General features: G+C 48.9%; 2 non-coding genes across 2 annotated transcripts; both read left to right on the forward strand.

The window, feature by feature from the left end:
- The first annotated feature begins 6,491 nt into the window (after nt 1-6,491).
- On the forward strand, nt 6,492-6,607 carry LOC147726048 (U5 spliceosomal RNA). The gene has a single exon (XR_015309732.1). It is a non-coding gene; the product is annotated as a U5 spliceosomal RNA (small nuclear RNA).
- A 2,008-nt stretch (nt 6,608-8,615) lies between these two features.
- LOC147726049 (U6 spliceosomal RNA) lies at nt 8,616-8,720 on the forward strand. The gene has a single exon (XR_015309701.1). It is a non-coding gene; the product is annotated as a U6 spliceosomal RNA (small nuclear RNA).
- The last annotated feature ends 11,285 nt before the right edge of the window (nt 8,721-20,005 follow it).

Consider the following 20,005-nt stretch of genomic DNA (forward strand, 5'->3'; position numbering starts at 1 on the left):
TCCAGCGGCCAGCGATACAGGAAACTCAGAACCTCAATTCCCCGATAACACGGAAGAAGAAACAACAAATTTAAAAATGAACGCCAAACAAAGACGAGCAAAAAAACGCAAAGGCAGGAAACAAAAAATAGATTCGCAACGTAACGGATTCCAACAACTTTTTGGGAACATACCGAACAGGGAACAAAGCGCAGCACACCCGGAGGGTGCCACGCACCCACAGGAATCTGACGAAGTCATCGGCACACCTAATCCCCCGATCAAGGCAACAACCACCAAAGGGCTGGGGGATAACAGCAAAACAAAAACAAATCCAGAACTACATAGCATCTGCACTCAAAATGAACCCGGAAGTGGAACACAAAATTCATGTCTCCAATTCAAAGATACTAGTAACATAACCCCTGCCTCCTGTGCGATACAAGCACAAACAAGCAGTATGCAGCCTAGCTCGGCAGACCAGCAAACAAAAAATGATGGACCCACTAAGGGAACACAGTTTGGGACCAATGGAGGACCGGCTATTGTTGAGACAGGCAATCAGCTGCTAGAATGCTTTCCAGCTATGACTATGGAAGGTGTACTGACTACAAGAAGAGAAGCAGACTCAGCTATTATGGGGACATCGGACCCTACGTGCAATATCTCTAGACCTTGTGAAATTCCCCATCTAGACGGGTCAGTAAGAAGGAACGATCACATCTCTGCCCAAGAACTAAGAATAACTACAAGTAACTCAAATGACGTCAAAGCCACTGCAGCACGACTAGTAGAGGTTAAGGGACGGTCAGACGAACGATCATATGCTGAACCGTTCGTACCAAATGAACTTCTACTCGGCCGACGCTTAAGAGTCACTGCACCCACCGCCAGCCAACTGGAAACAACTTCAACATGACGAGTAGAATTCATGGGACCTAGCCAACCAATAACAAAGAGTGCAACAGCGGGAGAACGAAAAAACTCAACTGGCACTGTCTGGTTTAACCCGGATTACACATCGCAAGGAAGACACGACACTCTCAACAGAGGTAACATCTTAAGGCTGCTATCGCACATTCCATCCTTGACAGAATTAAAAAGCTCTGACCTGGAATCCATTGAATTTGTAGTCGATGAGGCTACAGGCAAAGAAAAAACAAAAGCAACCTGGAGAACCATGGCAATTTCACAAAAAATAATTGCCGAGGCTGACATCTTTGGAAGCTGGGGGATCACAATAGAGCCTTATGTCAAACCAAGGTACCCTGACATACTTGTCCCGGTGGAAAAAGCGGCAGCTCCAGCTATCATGAATACTCTAAAAAACTCGGTCCTCAGAGGAGCGGTAGGACCAGGGAGCAACAAAATCGATCTACACATCAATAGCACTAGAGCCACTGTAGATGAACACACATAAATGTTCTACTCAGGATGGATTGCCAGAACACTAAATAACAACGAATGACAAATTGGTCACAAGCCAAAGGAAGACGCATACGGCTCATTAAAAATATGCTCATGGAACATCAATGGCCTGGCTTCCAAAATAACTGACCCAGATTTTATGAATTACATCAGAAAATTTGACATAGTGGCACTCCAAGAGACATGGCTCGCAGACCCCTCCAACCTCCATGGCTACTTACGTTTTTTCGCAGCTGCAAGTAGGACGGCTAAATACGGGCATTCCAAAGGCGGCCTAGTAACCTATATACTGGTCACAAGTGTACTGACAGCAACAGAAGATGGACCATCCTCTACAGCCGCTCTGGCTGTAAAAATCCGCTTGCCACCCAAACAAGGCAATACTGAAACCAATTTCCTTCTAATAAATGCCTACATCAACCCAAGAAGTAAAGGGAAAGCAATTAAAGACCTCTGCAGCCTCATGGAGACACATATAAGGGAAAGATCCATACCAAATGTTGTTCTTACCGGGGACTTTACCTTAACCTCATGGGCGAGACGCAGGAAGATGAACAACTAATACAAAACGCAACTTGGGACATCCCAACACAAGCAACCTCTCAGTTAAACAAAAAAACCAAGCTAGGCAACAGGACACTAGAAGAGCTAGAAAACTTTAACATTAGGGCCCTCAACGGTAGGACCTCTGGAGACAATCCCCCAATCGCAACCTTTCACTCAACAAAAACAAGCAGTATTCTAGACTATACTTTTATATCATTACCCTTTTTCCAGTTTTTAACATCATACTGGATTGGCTGTAGCGGGGAAAGTGATCACTGTCCCCAAGAAATTATCATCAAGATCATAAAGCCGAACTTTGAGCGATCAAAAGCGCCTAAAGAGTCAATCCAAACCATCAACTTTAAAAAAATCAAATACTCATCAGCAATGGATGGAACGCTAGTGGAAAGGGCAAAACAGCACTTCGAGAGTCGCTCTGGGGATAGTGAAATAACAAAATGGGAACATTTTACAAGTACCATGTCTATGTATGCTACAAGACCCAAGTTTCAGTCACAACTGGAGGACGCAAGTTTCTGCAAATTCTCTAGAGAAGACCAAGGGAAAATTAAAGACATAAAGACTCTAATTTACCATACAATGAGAGAACTCCAACGGAAACCCATGGATAACGTAAAGCAAAATCACTTACGAGAACTAAAATCAACACTAAAAAAATTTAAATGGGAAGCAAACAAATCAGCTGAGGATAATTTATGGGCGAGACTTCATTCCGATATTAAACGGAACGATGGAGCAAAATTCTGGAAATCAATAAATACATTCATAAGACCTGCACATCACGGGGTTTCCTCAAACATCTCGGAGGAAATCTGGGTTAGCTTTCTTGGCACCCATTTTAGTCAGACTGAAGGGAACAACCAACATTACGAGCCTGACATCTATAAAAATTATACATCAATTACTGACACAAGGCCCACAGAATGCTTTACTCCAAATGATATTGTGAACTTGTCGAACTTACAAAGCACCATCCAGCGCCAAATCAAAAAAGGAAGAAAGGAGGGAGCGCCAGGGCCAAATGGCATACCTCCTATTCTCTACAAACAAGATGTGCCAGGCTGGGCAGCAGCCCTGGAACCCCTCTTTCTGGAAATACGACAATTCAACATCATTCCAAGGTCCTGGACGGGCTCTATCATCTCCCCAATCTATAAGGCAGGAGATAAGGCTGCCCCAAACAACTACCGACTGGTGGCTTTAATTGACAATGAGGCAGAATACTTTGCAGGTACCCTTCTTGAAGAGCTGACAGCCTGGGCTACAGAGAGATCCTTAATCCCTGCCATCACTTCAATCGGCAAGGGATCCGCACTAGAAGGGCGGCGGTCCTTGCATGTTTTCATCCTAATGACCCTGGCTTGAACTGCAGCTTTGTAAAATTCCTGAAGGCAGTTGGAAAAAAGATGCCAAAAACTCAACCCATAACTGCCCCAATCCAACCGACTTGACATCACTTCGCTGACCGTTTCACTGACCTTATGAGCTCATGAGGACACTGAGCAATAACTTACAAATATTAAGTCCAATTACAAGCACATCGGTCATAAGGAAATGTGAACATTTTAAATTTTAAATTTTAGAGTCTTTTAAATCTGTAGTTTTATCCTTTCTGTTCTTAAATCATTTTTACACTGCAATGGTTTTAAGTAACTATGCTAAATAAAGATTACTTACTTACTGATATGGAATGGTCTCGACCTTTCTGTAAAACTTAAAGCCATTTCATGAATGTCAATTTAATGAATAATTCAGATAGCATTAAATGTCATTACATATGCTGTGAATGTCAACTATTGCCTTTAAAAATGCGTGCATTACCAATACAAATTTTTTGTGTACAACCATTGTCAGATGCATTTATGTATTTTTGAGTGGGATTGTAAACACATGCTTTAGTTATGTTTTAGATGCTTATACTTTAGCAATGTTGAACATTATAAGTGGAGTGGGTGTTGTATAGCATTTTGGGGCCCTAGTGTAATTTTCCCGATTAATGCCCTTATATAGGTATCATTCACCATATCCTTATATAGGCATAGAAATCATAACAATATTTAGACATAGCTCATGCAGTCCAAATACGGCATGGCTACTTCAACTAGTTCTGAAAATCCACAACGATTTCTTGGAAAACTCGCCTTCAGCAGTCAGGGACTTCCCCTTGCTTGAATATGGATTTATCCAAGAACTCATGGAGTTTTCAAAGAACTAAGGGGCATATTATCAACAAATAGCAATATTTATCGCTAAGTAGGGTTAGCGGGAATTTTTTTATCGCCGCGCATCATGGGATTTTATCGCTGAGATAACGTGCTATTACCTCCTCGTAAGTCTTCCTCGCCCCCTGAGTTACAAAGTGAGCTTTAGCTCCACAACAGAACCCTCCAAAGCAAAAAGAAACCACCTCCCACCCCCTCCCAACATGGCCGACCAGTCCCACCTGACCTCTATAAGAGGCGGGCCGGCCCAACCAATCAGCCTGTTTTTTTTGTTCTGCACGATTCTCTCCAGAGCACTGTTCAGGTAAGATGGGCCGGCGTGAGCTGGCCCTTGGGGTTTAGGGTAGAGGACCTGCTCTAGCGGTCTCGAGTGCCTTATGCCTGTAAATCCCCCCCCCTTCCTTCCCCCGGTCCTGTGGGGCCGGTTAAGTACTGCTATAGCATGCCAGTGGTGTACAGGGGGGGGGGGGCGGCAGGGGATATGGGGTGTTTGGACATCCCGGTGTATCCCCAGGTCGTTACTGATGGGCCCTGGCCACTCTGTGGGCTTTTTGGGTCCTACGCAGCTGATACCCTTTGTGTGTCTGCCCATATGTGTGTGCAATGCCTGCTCACAAACACAGCTGTTGGATGTGTCCTGATTCTACCATTCTGGCTGTCTAAGGTATTGCAAAGGGTATTGGAATCGAGCTGCTCCCCTGTCTGCCTGCAGTTTGGTCACGACATGTATGCTGCGGTAGGGGGATGTATTGTGAGGCTAGTCGTGTCAGTTTCCTTCTCCCGACTGTGTTTGGTGAATGATTGGATATATCTCATTTACATTCTTATTTTTCACAGCGCCCCGGCAAGGCGGGCGACTTCAAGGTACACACAGCGTGTGTTACCCGGCCTCGAGGGAGTCGCTAACGCTCCCTCGCAGAGGTGTGGGGTTTCGGCCCGTTCCGGTTTCGAACTCACGGCTGGCCTTCCTTGCCTGTCGGCGGGTCCTCGGGGGCTCCGCTGTCCGGGTCCGGTTGGTCTCTCCGCGGCTGCTGTGCGGCTGCTGTGCGACGCCGCCTCCATGCGTGTCTTTTGGCCCTACGGGCCGCGGCGGTTTGCGGAGCTGTTGTTGACTCCGGACGCCCCCCGCCCCACGGGGGCGGGGTTTGGTGCCTCCAGGTGTTTTTTTTCTTCGGTCTTGCAGTGACCTCCGGTGGCGCAAAACGTGCGGTACTTGTACAGCAGTACTTGCACTGAGCCATGCCGAGGTTGTGAGTGCGAGCCTCACCTAGAACTGCTGATGGTTTTCATTAACCATTTCACTATAAGTGAGGATTAGAATCAGAATAAGGACGGCTCTTGCTAAAGAGTCGTAACTTCTTTTAAAGCTAGGACGCAGCGTGCAACCAAGGAATGGCTCAAAAAGGAGCTATAGCTCAAAGGTACGGCTTGTGCCTTTAGTAGGGACAGCCCTCACAGGCCAGGGTTCGAATCCTGCCTGTGCTGTGGAAATATCCCAGGGTGGGAAAATTTCAATGCTGTGTAATGGGCTGTTTTCCTCCTCGACGTCGGGGTTCGTTCCTCGGCAGGGGACAATTTTTTTGTCTGTGCCGCATCTCTGGCACATTGTGAATACAGTTTCACTACTGTTCAGGTGTCCGAAGGGAGTAGTGTGGCTCAAGGGTTAGAGCAGCAGACCCTGTTGCGGACCCGGGACCAGGGTTCACTTCCCCGCCTCGGCGGGTCTTGGGCTCGAAATTCAACGGACCTGATAGATTCTCGACTCGGGGCCCATTCCAATGTTTGAGTCCCGCTTTGCGACTCTGGGCAATGGCTTGCTTATTCTCTACAACGCGACGGAAGCCTGACCTCCGCTTTAACCCAGTTTGTCTGGCTGTCGCAGGCAACACAAGGTTAGTGTTCGCGTTGTTTGAGGTGGCAGTTGCTACTGACAGTTGCAGTACGGGCCTCGGGGTCGACTGCACGTCCGGTACTTCTGAGCTACTGTCTTATTTTCCTTGTGTAAGCTTGGACAAGGTGTCATGTCCTGCTTCTCTGTGGTTCACGGGCGCGCCCTAGGAACGGTGCGACGTGGGGTCTGTTCCCTGGTGTCTGTTTTCCCATTCTGGCGTCCTGGGCCGTCAGGTTGCGCCGGACCCGAGGAGTTGGAGTGGCCGGGTGGCTGTGCCCTCTGGTCTCCTTGGGGGGGCGATGGATCCCTTCTGTCTCCATCTGCGGGGTCTCCCTGTTTGGCGACGCTTGCCCTTCGGGCCTTGCGCGGCGGGGACCCCTTGACCCCCCCCTCGCCTCGTCTTCCGCTCGTCCTGTCTCTTCAAAACGGAAAATTCTTTAGCCTTTTCCTAAGGATTTCTGTGGAGAGGAACATTGGCGAGTTTATTCAATTTTTTTTGAGCCTTCCCTCAGGTGAGGCTGGAAAATTGGTGCAGCGGTCCCGGGCAGGCCCGGGCCCTGTAGGCGGTTCCCCGCCCCGGCGGATCTTGGGGGCCGGTTGCGTCCCCGGTCCTGGGTTGTCTAGGCATCGGTGCCTAACAAACCTGGAGTCACGTTCTACGGCTCTGAGCATTGAGGTGCACTTAGGGCCCCTACGCAGGGAGGTAACGCGAGTGCGTGGGTTTTTTTTTGCCCCGCGTTAGGCGGGAATTTCCCTCTGCCGGCGGCGGGGGTATCCCCGGGTCTGTCTCGGGGTGCGTCTCCGCGCATGTCTCCGGTCTCCCGGCCTCTGCCTGCGTCCATGATGCTGGGCGTTGGGGAGGTGGACTTGTCTCCTTTGCCGGACGCAATGCTGGGGAAGGTGGGGCGTCCCTGTCGGCAGTGACGGCACACGACCTTCCTTCGGGCTCCCCATCCGCCTGTGGATCCGGGCCCGTGTTTCGACTCCCCCCGGTCTTCCTTAGGTCACCCCTAGGTTCTGGCTTTCGGGCCTACGGCCATACCGCCCTGTAAGCACCTGATCTCGTCCGGTCTCGGACGTTGAGCAGGGTCGGGCCTGGTTGGTACCTGGTTGGGAGACAGTTGGGGAGGGGGGGCCGGCTCCGTCCTGGGTCTCGCCTGTTGGTTTTTCCGGACACCTGGGGTCGGCCTGTGGCCTTGCCTCCCGGCCCGGGGGTGGTTGCTGTGCTCCTGGCCCGCCTGGTGGGTGTTCTTCGCCGGGTGTGAGTCTTGGCGCTCCCGGTCGGGAGGGGTGATTCCTCTCGGCCTCTTCTTGTTCGTGGACTCCACGTCAGGCGGTGTCTCTCCTCCGTCGGGGTCCCTTCGGATCCCGTTTCTGGCTTGTTCGCCTTCGGGGGTCGTTGGGTGCTCGCTTCGGCGGCCCGTTTGCTGTATTTGGGGGCCTGGCGGCACGGTTGACACGCGATTACGTGAGAGTCACGCGGCTCCTCAGGCTTCGGATGGCCGAGGGGTCTTGGACGCTGTGCCGCTGTCTCCTCTGGAGGCGTGTTTTTTTTATATCCCACTAACGACCCTCCGGGCCCGCCAACTGTCGCACCGGTGCATTCGGTGTCCCCAGGTCTGGGTCGGGTCGGTCGCCCGGCTGGGGTAGGTGCCTCCGGCTTGCCCGTGCGGGCGGTCTTTCCCCCGGGGTCCGGCTGGGTGGGGGCGGTCCGACTGAGTCGGATCGAGCCTTCGTTGTCTGGTCTCGCTGACCCTGGGGGTGTTTCGGCCGCCTGGGGCTACGACTCGGTCTGCCTCCGGTGGCTGTGTTCCCGGGGGGGGGGGGGGGCCTCGGCCCTCCAGCCCGGATCCTGCTCTCCCCTCCCGGGTCCTTGTGGTGGCCCTGCCTGTCGCTTGGCCTAGCGGTCTGCTGTTCGCGTTTCCCCCGTGCCATCTGAGCTGCGGGTTTCGCTGGGGCAGGGCCGGCGTGCTCCTGGGCGCTTCGGCAGCGCATGGACTTCTGTTGGAACGATACAGAGCTGAGTGGCTGGGCCTCTGTGCGTTATCTCGCAGGCTCCCGGCGGGGCCTCCTCCCATGGTGCCCGCTCCTTTAGCAAGCAGGCGGTTCATGCCTTCTGGCCGGGCGGGGTTCTTCTCATGCCAGGGTTGGGTCCTCCGCCACTGGAGCCGGGGTTGAGCCGGCCACTTCTGCACCGCCTCCGTAGGCGGGCCGGATTCTGGGGCGGTGGTTGCTGCTTGCTCGGGGGCTGCTCTTCTGGGGCGATGGTTTTGCTGCTGGGCTACCACTGATCTTCCACCTGTCTTACTGTGCCTGGCGGAGGGCTTCCCTCTGGCTTTGGTGCGGTCGGCTTGGTGCGGTCCGCGCCTCCGTGGACCCCTTGCGGGGCTTGGTCCCGGTGGGTCCGTTGGGCTGCCTTGCGGGCCTTCCGCGGTCCGTTGTTCGACGGGCTGGTCTCCCTGGTGGCCCGCTTGGCTCCGTTGTTATTTCTCCTTCGCCCACGGGCGCTCTGCCGGTCTCCCCCTTGGGGGCTCGCTTCGGCTACACATATATTTATGTTGGAACGTTACCGGAGATTTGCAGGGCCCCTGCGCTAGGGTGACTCGCAACTTCGTGAGGCGTTCCGCAGGAGTCTTCTCGCTCGTTCTACGAGCTCTTCGGGGTCCGCCCGGTTGGGCCCCGGCCCACGGTGGCTTTGCGGTTCCTCGCCTTTCGGGTGAATTTCCCTGGTGGCGATGGGTCTGCTGGGCGGATGGGCGTGCGGGGGTCGTGCCTCCGCTCCCCGCCCTTCTTGCGGGTTTTGCCGGACGGGGTTTGCTCCCCCGGCTTGTCCCCCGTGTCCTTCCCGGGGTCCCTTCCCTGGGGCCTCGGACTCTGGTGGTATCTTTGCCGCTGTTTTCCGACCAACGGGGTGCCTCCCTTATCCGGGCGGGTTGTTCGGCGTGCTGTTTTGGCTTCTATTAGCCGCACGTTTTTCCTTTTCCGGTGGGATGACCTGTGTTATGCCTTTTTGGGCCCGGTTCGTTCGGGCCGCTAGCCCTCGTTCCTCCTTGGTTCGCGGGCTTACACAGGCTGGCATCCTTCCCTACGCTTCGCTGGGTTCGGTGGATCCGGCGGGGGCCCAGGGTCGGTCCGCGTGGTGTGGCTCTGTTCCCTGGGCCCCCTTAGTGGGTATCTCCTCTGTGGAGTTTTGTCTGACTTCGGCGTGGTCATCACCCGCCTGGTACGTGGGTCTCTAGCTGTCCCGGGGGGACCTCGCGGGGGCCATTCTGAGTGCTGGAGCTGCGACTCCTGGTTGGCCTCCTTTTCCTGGAGGTCTTGATTTCAGGTTCCCTGTGGTCCCTGTTTTCTTTTCAGTTGTGTTACATCAACCTGGGGTTGGTGTCTCTGCATCACCGTGTGGTGTTGTTGTTCCGGTGGTCAATGAAGCCTTGTTGGCTTGGGTATTGGCTCACTTTGTAACTCAGGGGGCGAGGAAGACTTACGAGGAGGTAATGCCCCGGTTACTTACCGGTAATCTTCATTACTCCGAGTATAGTCTTCCTCGCCACATGAGTTCCCTCCCCCCCTCCCTGTCTGGCTATCGGCTTCATTGTTTGCTTGGTAGATCAGGCTGATTGGTTGGGCCGGCCCGCCTCTTATAGAGGTCAGGTGGGACTGGTCGGCCATGTTGGGAGGGGGTGGGAGGTGGTTTCTTTTTGCTTTGGAGGGTTCTGTTGTGGAGCTAAAGCTCACTTTGTAACTCATGTGGCGAGGAAGACTATACTCGGAGTAATGAAGATTACCGGTAAGTAACCGGGGCATTAGCAACGTTTATCTCAAAAGCGATAAAATTCCTGGTGATAGCGGCAAAATCCGTGAATATCGCTGAGAATAGAGCGATATTCATGCATTATCGCTAACAGGGTCTTAGACATTATATCCACCTCCCATTGGATATAATGGCTAAGAACTGGTCTGAGCAGGTGTTAGTTTTTGGAGATATTCGCGGTTAGCGCGAATATTTATATCGCTACACCTGTTTTGGTAATAGGCGATAGCGATGTTAGCAACTGCTTTCAGTTTCCAACAGGTTGGTACGCCAACTTTGCATGTCATTAGCGATAAATATCGCTGACATGCAAAGCGGGCCCCAAACCGCTCGCTATCGCCTACAAGCTGTCGCTAACTGCTGTTAGCAACAGTTTGCAAATAGGGCGATAGTATTATAGCCGCTTAGGGGCCAAAAACGGCCGCTAAAGCGGCGAAAATTGCCTATCGCCCCCCTTGATAATATGCCCCTAAGACCCTTTGAAGACGTTATTATGTCCAAACTTACGTCGAACTCGGCACCTTCAAGGTATAAATATGCCCACACTTGCCCAAGCAAACACACAGTGGTTTGGAGCAGTTGGACTATCTACTTGCCCGATGCAGCTCGCTACAGCAAGTGCCGAAGGAAGCCGACCCTCCAGCAGATGCACTGAGAGAGACGCTGTCTTTTCTCCTGCCGAGAAATCCAGCTCCCGTGTTTCCAAGCTCTCCTTGCAGAGTGTTGGGAAATCAAGTCCTGAGAGAGAGATACTAGACCTCCTTCATTCTAAACCATGGTACGGAGCTGATTAGACCCTAGGAGAAATCTTGGATAGATTCTTGGCAAAAGAATCCTAAAACTAAGCTACACCTCACTTACTTCTTCCCTCATACTAGACCTAGGTTAGGTTCATCGGGGTAGGCGTATTTTAGAAGCAACAGTTAAGTACTTTTTAGTATTTATGTATTTATGTATGTTACTTATATATGGCTTAGAAACCATACCATGCTTTCACAGTATTATTTTATAATACTATTCTTACTGTACGCATGTACTTTGCAACCAGTATTATGATTGTAGCAGTTCATTTCTTCTGCATGAGAAAGAAGACTGTTCAATAAATACTTTTATTGAAAACACCCGTCTCTCTATTTCTCTGCACCTCTGGTGAAACGAAGCATGAACGATTGACTGAGTGAAATAACTATCTATTGTTTCCACGACTCTAGAGATATATTTCTTATTCTTGGAAAACAAAGTTGTCATGTTTATGCAGTTGTCAGAAACTAATCCCTTCTTGTTTATTCAAGAAAGTTTCTAGTGACCTCTGAGCTAGCTGGCACTCACAATTAAGTCTAATATGTTCGATAGAGACCTAGTCGACCTCAGTCCTAAGTCTAATCTATAGGATATATTATTCCAATGTGCAGAGCCTATTGGAAATATGGGAACTACACTACAGTTTGGGCTGTGACACTGTTCACTTGTTGCCTGCAATTGCACATGAAGGGTCAGATTTACAAGTAGTCCTGGTGCAATTCTGCAAATTTGAAAGTAGGACTCGCACAGCCTGTTATTCGACCGAGTTTGAGCTGATGAGTAGGTTGTGGCATGCTACAGAGGTATCGCTGTCTTTTCCTTCCAGCGTAATAACAAGGTGCTAATACAAAGCAACCTCTGCGATAGAGGAAGCTGCCTCCGTGCACAGCTGTGGGGATACACTTAGGGTTTATTCTGTTCAACTGAATGTCAATAAAGTCTTCCAAAAATTCGGGTTGTCAATGTTGTTTATTCACAATCATTGTTTTTCATGCTTTTTTTTGCTTTGAATAGCTTAATCCAAATGGTTTATACATCTTCTAATGCTTTCAACACCATATTTGTTTATCCCAATGCATTTCGGGCTGTATTGTTGCCCTTCATCAGGGGATCAATTCTAAACAATAAAGAAAGTACATATTTGAGCACCAATATGCTAAAGGAGACTGTATCATTATACCATGAGGGTTAGAGTTCTGCATGCTATAAGTGAACCACTGTTCGTACAAGTGTATCATCTCTGGTCGAATCAACTATAGCGTGTGGTGACAGTGCCTGAAAAGATAACGTTCACGTGTGTCAATTTACGTGCTTGATTCATGTGATTAGTTATCACAAACCTTCTTTGGGTGCGCCAAAGCGAACTAGGTGTGTGCTCAATCTATTGACGGCTGTGCTCATTGACTGTGCCTTTGTGGTGATTATTTTTTTTTTAATTTGAACATACGCGTGTGCAATTGGTTATTCATATCGTTGCATGCCGTGATGTGAAAAGTTGCAACCCGTTGTGCTCATAGGTTACTTACATGGCGGCTAGCGTTGGCGAGATCCGCCTGTGTAAGAAAGGGTGAACGCTGTAAGTAAACGAAAGTGGGTCTGTGGACCATCTCTCATCAATAACGCACTGTTGCGCAGTCCTCCTGTGTTAGAGAGGTACTTACTAGTTCAGCTTGAAGTGAGTAGACGTGCCTTCATTCACTGGTGGGGATCCGGAGTGTACATGCGTTTCTCGACTGAATGTGTTAATACGTGAATTGGCTAGCAGCAATGACGGACTTAATCTGGTGATGCTAACGTGGGGGCCATTTTGTAATGGTGAATCGGATCTAGTAAACTAACGATGTGACAAGGGAATATACTGGTGTGATAAAGGTAAACACATAATCATAAAGTGTGATATAAGCAGTGTTACACTTGTGAATGATGACATATGCAATAAAAGTATAGACAAAAACTGTGAATGAAAACATTCATAAATGCTGAGAGATAAAACTGAAGTAGTACAAAACATGGCTGGTATGAATGGCTATAGACTTAAAGATAACACGAGAACTCCATTCTGTCATTTAATCCGTGGGGCTGCATCGTGGCCATGTATCGGATCCAATAGTTTTCTCTTTTCAATAGAGTGTTTTTGTTGTTCACATTAGTCTTGATAACTTCTAGTATCAAAAACTTTAGTTGAGCTACTGAATGATTGTTCTCCATAAAGTGAACTGCCACTGTTGATTTGACATTCCTGGTTCTTATCTTGTTTTTGTGCTCTAAGATTCTTGTGCGTATTTTCCTCTCAGTGTGGCCCACGTAACAGAAGCCACATGGGCATTTGATCATGTAAATGACATTAGCCGTATTGCATGTTGCATTAACTTTTAGTTTAATTTTGTACCTTTCATTGGGTGTTGCGTGTTGTTTTCTGGGATAATGTTGTGGCAGTCACTACAAATATAACACAGCTTTAATCCTTTATAGATGGTTGTAACTGTACTGTCTGTTGGTTTGGTCAGCATTTCTTTAAGGTTCCTGCCACATGTTTATGCAAAGATGGGTTGTTGCTCAAATAATCCTTGAAAATCAGATTCCCCACTTAAGAGTGGCCAGTGTTTCAGTATTATGTTCCTGTATTTATGACTGATTATAGTGTATTTAGAGACAACTACTATTCTTGTGTTCTCCGTCTTCTCTTTCACTGTCAGCAAATCTGATCTTTTGATTTTTTTGCATCGTTCTTCTGCTGTTTTAGGATGTCTCCTGGATATCCTCTGGTTTTAAATCTGTTTATCATGGTTTTCATCTCTTTTTCACTCTCCGTCGGTGTGGAGACTATACGTTTGACGTGTAAGAGTTGGGAGAACGGTAAGTTCTTTTTCAAGCCTGGTCGGTGAAAACTATTGTAATGCAATATCGAATTGCGGTCTGTTGTCTTCCGGAAGAGAGCGGTGGAAATATTGCCATCCTGTACTTGTATTTTTACATCCAGAAAGTGTATGAGATGTGGGTTGATATCCCAGGTCAATTGAATACGTTCATCCTTCTGATTCCACGTGTCTAAAAAAGTTTGCAATGAGAGGCTGGGGCCTGACCATAGTAGGAAAATGTCATCAATGAATCTCAAATAGAGTTTTACATGTCTTGACCAGTTGGGATCTGTCAATATGTGAGTCTCCTCAAAAGCTTTCATGAATAGATTCACATACGCAGGGGCTGCGCAATTTCCCATGGATGTACCGCAGAGTTGCAGGAACCACTTGTCATTGAAGTTAAAGTAACTGTGATACAGTGTAAATACCAAGAGCTCCATTTGAAATGTCTGTAGATCTCCGTCCAAAGTAGAGTTGTTAACACTTGTTCTATTGCTTCTAAGCCCAAACTGTGTGGGATGGATGTATATAAAGATCGGACATCCACTGTACATAATAGTCTTTCTTCTGTTTGGAACAAAGTAGAACAGATATTGGGTTTGACTAAAAAGTCAGTGGTATCTTTTATGTATGATCCTGTGGTGATGACAAAAGGTTGTAGATATTTATCAAGAAATTTCCCGATGGGTTCATGTATGCTTCCTTTAGTTGATATTATCGGCCTGAAGAGTGGTTTGGTGGGGGTGTTTATGTATTTTAGGTACCATGTACAGTACTGGCGCTTTGGGATTGATTTGAATGAGGAATCTTTGTGCTTTGTCATTGATGGTACCGTTATCAAATGCCTGTTTGATGATGTTGTTTAAGGCTGTAGAATATTCCAACGTGGGATCACGTTCCAGGGGTGCATATGTGTTGACAGCCGATGTATGTAATTCAATTTGTGCCAAATAGTATGAGGAGTCCATAATTACTAAGGCTCCGCCTTTGTCTGCATTCTGGCAAGTAATCATTTTGATGTTGGCTAAATTGTGTAGAGTGTTTCTTTCTTGGATGGTCATATTGCTCCGTTTGGAGCTGTGTTGAAAGTTCAGATTTGCGATGTCTCGTTTGATGAGATTCTCAAATGTGTCTATGATTTTGTGGCTCGTTGGAGCCATGTATGTGCTGTGTGGTCTCAAACCTTTTAGAATATCTTCTTCTTGGATTGATGGTGGAACTACATTTTGAAAATAATGATGTAATCTAATGTTGTGTGTCAGTTTGAACGCACTCACCTCTAGTTCTAATGTGTTCGTCATAGTTGTTGGAACGAAGGTTTGTCCTTTCTGTAACGTTTTGATTTCCTTCTTGGTCAGTGGGTAAGAAGAGATATTGATGACGAGATTGCCGAATTCTGTTACCTCCTCCTGCTGCCCTTCTTGTTCTTGGTTTCGACTGGCGTTTTGGATAATTCTGCGAGTTTTGCCCCGCCTGGGTCTGCCTGTTCTTCTTGGCCTTCTACTTAAAAATGAACCGCAGTAGATGTGGATGGTGTTGATCCCTCTTGTCAGGTGGTTTGTGGTGCTGATTGTGTTCTCGTTGCACCGTCAGATGATGATGTTTCATTTTCTGAATAAGGATTGTATGACCGGTTTGGGCGTCGGCGGGCATACACTTCTGCCCAAGTGTATACCTCGCCAAGCTTATAGTCAATAGTATCGCGTTTGAATTTGCATATCTTGCGTTCTTGTGTTTCTTGAGTATGTTTGTTAAGTTGTGTATTAATGTCCTCTAATATTTTGGCTAGCTCTGCGGTTACCATGGCATTGGTCAGTTCTGTCTTTATATTGGAGATTTCCTGTGCTAGTTCTTCCAAGGCTTTTGAGAGTTCCTCTATTATCAATAATATCAAGTCTAGTGAACATTTGTTGAGGATGGCGTACCACCTCTCAACAAACGGGGAGTTATTCTTACACAAAAGTGGTTTCAAAAGAACCCTGAGGCCTCTAGGGATCCTTTGGGTGCGATGATACCTCACGAGTGGGCTGGCATGCAATTTTTGGTTGGACTCCTTTTTTAATAAATACAGTAGTTGTTGAATCAAACCATAGATTTTGGTTGCTTCTTCTGTTGTAAAGGCGAAGGTATCCGCCTTAGAGTCCGTTAGATTGGTGATTGAATCGCAATTCATTTTTCAATGTGACGGCGTGCTGTGTCCTGGGACAGTAGTGAGTGAACAATTCTTGAAAGTAGGACTTGCATAGCCTGGGATTCGACCGAGTTTGAGCCTGATGAGTAGGTTGTGGCGTGCTACAGAGGTATCGCTGTCTGTTCCTTCCAGCGTAATAACAACGTGCTGATACAAAGCAACCTCTGCGATAGAGGAAGCTGCCTCTGTGCACAGCTTTGGGGATACCCTTAGGGTTTATTCTGTTCAACTGAATGTCAATAAAGTTTTCAAAAAATTCGGGTTGTCAATGTTGTTTATTCACAATCATTGTTTTTCATGCTTTTTTTTTGCTTTGAATAGCTTCATCCAAATTTCTGCAAATCAGCAGGGATGTGCGAGAAAAGATGCGACACGCAATCATTTACAATGCGGCGCACCGTGGCACAAGGATAGGGCGATGCGGGTCGCATCCTGTGGCGTAAGGGTGACGCATTACTGGAGTCGTGTCGTAAGCGCGTAACCTCTTTTGAGAGGTTTTCGTTTTGCATCGGGTTCAAAGTAATGCACTTCGCAGCGATTCCAATTGAACGAGCACCAACTGGATCGAGATACAGCCCCGTAAAAGAAGGGCCAGAAGGGCCCAAAATGCATTGGGCAGAAACCATTTAAACAATACAAGTGTGGGAGCCATCGCATCGTAAGTGGGTGAAAATTTACACGGAAACAAAGCTATGATGGAATCTAAAATATTTTTTTATTACGGGGCGCGGGAGATGTTGTCTGGCTACTAACATGCCCAGAATAGTTCCTATACTGTACCCTTGTTTCTGTACCTCTACATAAACCAGAGGTCTGTAGTTTTGCCTTGACTGGCCCCAGTATTTCCATAAGGCAGGGTACAGCTGATGCTTCATGCCACAACCAGACCGTGGCTCCAAATCAAATGAAAAGGATAGTAATTGGCATTGTAAAATTAGTGTTCTGGGAGCGCTCCAAGAGCGAAATGTTATTTTACCTGAAGAGTTAATAATCCTGCCACCGTTGCTGGCTCTTTTGTGCTTCTGCAATGGATGGCAACTTCAGGCTGGTTGCAACCACCAAGTATTAATTGATGTTATCGAGTCTGCCGGCATGTAGCTGGTATTATATTAGTCTTGAAAGAGAAACCACAACGTGATACTTGTGAATGTGGGAGGATGACCCTTCCTGTCATTAAAGTGAGCCAGAGGATAATTATTCAACTTCTCTTGTTGGTTTCAACCTACTTTTTTATGTCTGTAACTACGGTAAGATTTTATCATCATTTTAAAAGAACATTTTACTCGCCTGCTTCTATTCTCGCTCCTCAAGTCTGAACCTCCATTGCTACTTTACGGCATGAACCTTATGCAATGCGGTTGATGCTGCTTCCACTTATACTATGACAAAAGTAGTGTGGAAATATTGTATTGGGTGCAGTTGTGAACCTGGGGACCTTCACAGGGGGGTCCACCCTTTTCACACTCATATTTTGTTCCCTCCCCCCCCCCAATTAAATGTGAGTAAGCTACTACACTTTTCAAAGTATTTTACATTCTGCCTGAGTCAGTCAGCCTTCAGCTGCGGGTCGACTGCTGTATCGAGCGCCCGCAGCTAAGGAGGGTCCTGTGCATAACATACGTGCCTCAGGAGGTGGAGCTTAACAATATTGACACCGTAGTACTCGTTGTCAGTAGCCAGCACACTGGGCCCAAGTGCACGCGTCACAGACGCCAACTGGCTGATAGTGAGGCAGCTGAGTGAAGCCGATGTAAAGTACACTGATCTCAAGGCCACTGTTGAAGCCCACCACCGAGCAGAAAAAAAAGGCTCCCTACCACTGAATTGCCACCATGCACAATCAAGATGATGAGAGGGACACCTTGCTGCACACTCTTCTTGCCAGCAGGGTCACAGGGCCTCCTCCGTGACATGGTAGTTCAGTGCATGGGTTCCTTACGGGCTCTCCACTGGTCATGACCAGCACCAGGGCCACCGTCACTCCGGAGGGGTGTGCTCGTGCTGGGGGTAGTGTGTGTTATTTCGGGGGGAAAATGCGTTGTCAAAGCATGTGAGGTGTTTGTAGCACATTCACAAAGACAAAGACACCCCACAGAATGCATATGTTGTGAACACAGCCAGTCAATCTTACACTATATCACTTCATCTGAGCCTGGTCTGCAGGTTCTTGATAGCTGGGCACCTGACAGTTGGCAGGAGCTGCGCAGCAATGCACCACCCCGCACCGTGCCACAATGCACACCAGAGGCAGGCTGCACCACCCGGCACCATGCCACAATGCACCAGAGGCAGGCTGCACCACCTGGCACCATGCCACAATGCACCAGAGGCAGGCTGCACCACCCGGCACCATGCCACAATGCACCAGAGGCAGGCTGCACCACCCGGCACCATGCCACAATGCACCAGAGGCAGGCTGCACCACCCGGCACCATGCCACAATGCACCAGAGGCAGGCTGCACCACCCGGCACCATGCCACAATGCACACCAGAGGCAGGCTGCACCACCCGGCACCATGCCACAATGCACCAGAGGCAGGCTGCACCACCCGGCACCATGCCACAATGCACCAGAGGCAGGCTGCACCACCTGGCACCATGCCACAATGCACCAGAGGCAGGCTGCACCACCTGGCACCATGCCACAATGCACCAGAGGCAGGCTGCACCACCCGGCACCATGCCACAATGCACACCAGAGACAGGTGTGCGCTTTACGAATACCAACAACTCCGCATCCAAGCTGGTTGTGAAAGGTCCTCGAATTTCAGTTTAGACATTGCATTTTGAAAGTAACAAGGTAGTGTTGGTGCAAGTTTGCCTCCCATATCAAACTTGTTTAGTATCAGTTAACTGTCAAACATTCAGGACACCCACCAGATGTCCAGCACAAACTCCCCCAGTATCCCTTTATTTTGCATCTCCCGCTGACCACACTTCCTGCCGGGGCCACTCTTCGTTCTCCTCGGCACCTCCATGCCCCTGCCCTCATTCAAAGCAGTGCTTTCGGGCACTGTGGCCCAAACTCAAGGGCCTGGAGCTTGGCGCTATCTTGTAGTGCTGTGCAGCACAGTGCTGCAGGTAGTAAATGAACCACTGAGCAGAGCGGCTTGAACCTCGCCACGGCCGGCAGCCTTCAGAGAGCGGTGGACAGAAGGGCAGGCCCGCCGTGTGTAGACAGAGTACTGGTCCTGCAGCTCTTTCACGTTAAAGCTCCGTGGCAATTTGAGGGAACCACTGTGTCTGCATATTCGAATTATACTAACAGTCCAGAAGCAACAAAGGGGCATATTATCAAGCCTGTGCGCTAAAATTATCGCCGCTTTATCGGCCGAAAACGGCCGATAAAGCGGCGATAATTTTAGCGCACAGGCTTGATAATATGCCCCAAAGTCCCTACCTGGTGTTCAAGAGGAAACTGCAAGAAAATGCCCTACTTTTCCAGACAAAACTGAGTGGTGGATGAGGGCTCTACTAATTTCTTCCAAACCCCTGAGGAGGTGTGGGCCTGGTTGTGCTCCGTGTATATGGAGACACACCTGAACAGCGACTCAACCTGTCTGGGCTGGAAATGCAAGTATTCGAGATAGATAATGCAATCGATCTGTCCGGACCCACCCAACAACAGAACAGGCTGCTAAAGAAAATGCGCAGCTGATGGCAGAGATCACGCACTACCGCAAGAACTTAATTGAGGTCCTGGACTCCGATCATGGCTCAGATGTTTTTTCCTGCGCAGACTCCCAGACTGGCTGATGACCTCTAGGCGCTGGAGCTGAGATTAACTCAGATACGCACAACAGTAATTTGTTAAGGGATTGTTTGGGATTGAGTGGGGGGCCATAGAGACACACGCCTAATTCCAGCAATGAACCTGGTCAAGAGTCACGAGCCAGCGGCTGCCGGCATGCTCGAGGGAGGTTCGCGGGTGGGGAATAAACAAATTTCATCAATTAAAATAAAACGTACCTGAGGTCCTGAGTGCCGGGATACCGCACCGCCTCCGCTCCGGCCTGTACTGCGGGGTCCGCGTGTTCCTGCTGCAGGAAGCAGTCAGCAGGCAGCTTCCCTCCCCTAAGCAACGCAACAGCCAATCACAATGCTGGTAGGCGCAGCAGGCGAGCGCCCTAGCCGGGACATTTTCGCTGCATAGAGAAAAGGGAGAGTGGGCGGTCCTGCTCGAGGGCAGGGGGAAGTGGCTCCAGGGCCGACCGAACAGTCAGTACCCACAACAGTGGGCAAGCCACTCCCTC

Source organism: Lissotriton vulgaris, chromosome 3_1, assembly GCF_964263255.1.
Source record: "Lissotriton vulgaris chromosome 3_1, aLisVul1.2, whole genome shotgun sequence".
Classification (NCBI taxonomy): domain Eukaryota; kingdom Metazoa; phylum Chordata; class Amphibia; order Caudata; family Salamandridae; genus Lissotriton; species Lissotriton vulgaris.